Here is a 1,770-nt window from a genome sequence, read left to right as displayed (position 1 = left end):
CTGTTCCAGTCATTTTTCTACTTAATTAGCTACTGTCTTTAATGATTTAAATGTATGTCTTGTTTCCTTCACAACTCTATTGTGCTCTTCTTAAACTCACATCTTGTGCCTTTCTTTTTTTTTTAGTGGATAAAGGCTTATTTTATTTGAACGGTTGATCTATGTAGTCACCGAGGCCACTGTGTACAAATAGGAGGGAAACTTTATTTCTTGGTCTCTTCCTCCTTGGACAGAGTCTGGATGATCTCCTCCTTGGCCTGGAGGCGTTCCTCACGGCGTTCGCCTGCTTCCTTAGTTTTAGACTTGCGGTCCTCAGCCTGGTCAGCCAGGAGCTTCTTGCAAGCTTTGTCTGCCTTCAGCTTGTGGATGTGTTCCATGAGAATCCGCTGGTTTTTTAACATGATCCCCTTCACCTTCAGGTACAAGCTGTGATACATGTGGCGGTCAGTCTTGTTAGATTCACGGTATCTTCTGAGCAGCTGGCACAGAATCCTCATCCTCCTCATCCAGGTTACCTTCTCTGGCATTCGTGCATTGGCCATACCCTTTCACTTACTTACCTATGCCCATATGCCTGCCTTTCCGGCAGACCAAAGTGTTTTTCTGGCATTGAGCCCGGGAATGGATAGTCACGGGCTTGCGGATAGATCAGCCCACCTTTGATCAGCTTCTGGGTCTGCTGATGGGGGTAGGCATTGGCAATTTCATTGGTCTCATTGGGGTCCAACCAGACCTTCTTCTTGCCACAGCGAAGGACACTGGAGGCAAGCCTCTTCTGAAGCCTGAGCATACTTATGGCTGCTGGGAAAGGAAAGAATTATGCCTGTTTTATATACCTTCTTGCAACCCAAAGAACCAGTACACAGAAGGTTTTTAACTTTAATTAATGAATGCTTGTAGTTGTTTTGTGTTTAAGTGTTTCTGCATCAGCATTCTCTTTTTTAGAGTCAGAGGTCCTAGACTGAATAGGTGTTAATTTACATAGATGGGTATTAAAATATGCTTGTTTCTAAAGCCTTTTTAGTTATTTCCCGGAGTAAAAGGTCCTTAGGAGGGTTAGGGAGATAATAATACATGGACTTTGTATAATATTTATCCTTAGGAATCCAGGCAGTTTAACATAAATATCACTTTCTGTATTTATCATGTGTATGAGCATACATGACATGGCATCATTACTTCTATTTTACAGATATAAAACCTAATGCACAAAAGGTTACATGATATTATCCAAAGTCATTTAGTCTCTTGCTACTCAAATTGTGGTACCTGGACCAGCAGCATTGGTATCACTTGGGAGTTTGTTAGAAATGCATAGTTTTAGCTCCCACCCCACATTGCAATTTGCATTTTTATGCAAAATCTGCATTTTTATCCAGATCCCCTGGTGATTTGAAACTAGAACCTGTCTAATCATTGAAAGAGAAAGGATTAAACAAGTCTCCTGACTCCTGGCTCTATTCCCTGTTCATCAGACCAGACTGAGCAATAGAACTTTCCTGAGTTTTAGAAAAAGGGAAGATGTTTAATCAGAAATTTTAATTAATTAAAAATTGCTTTTTGTAGGCCAATCAGTTTCCTTCTTATTTTTTTTTTCCTTCTTATGTTATTAGCGTAGCCTCCTCCTTAGAGTTGAAAATCTGCTCACTTTTTAAGGACTATTTTCCGAGACCATTTTTCAGTTTAAATAACCATCCTCGAGCAAATGTATATGTTAATTCCAGGGAGTTTATCAACTGTAAACCTATTTGGATAGTACAGTATTGTGTT

The 1,770-nt window shown here is 40.1% G+C and overlaps 1 pseudogene; it reads right to left on the bottom strand.

The window, feature by feature from the left end:
• Positions 1–203: 203 nt before the first annotated feature.
• LOC103584394 lies at positions 204–796 on the bottom strand (annotated as a pseudogene).
• Positions 797–1,770: the final 974 nt, after the last annotated feature.

This window comes from Galeopterus variegatus, unplaced genomic scaffold, assembly GCF_000696425.1.
Source record: "Galeopterus variegatus unplaced genomic scaffold, G_variegatus-3.0.2 Scaffold53179, whole genome shotgun sequence".
In the NCBI taxonomy this organism is placed as follows: Eukaryota; Metazoa; Chordata; class Mammalia; order Dermoptera; family Cynocephalidae; genus Galeopterus; species Galeopterus variegatus.
The sequence above is the reverse complement of the archived record's forward strand: the minus strand, read 5'-3'. Positions and strand labels throughout refer to the sequence as shown.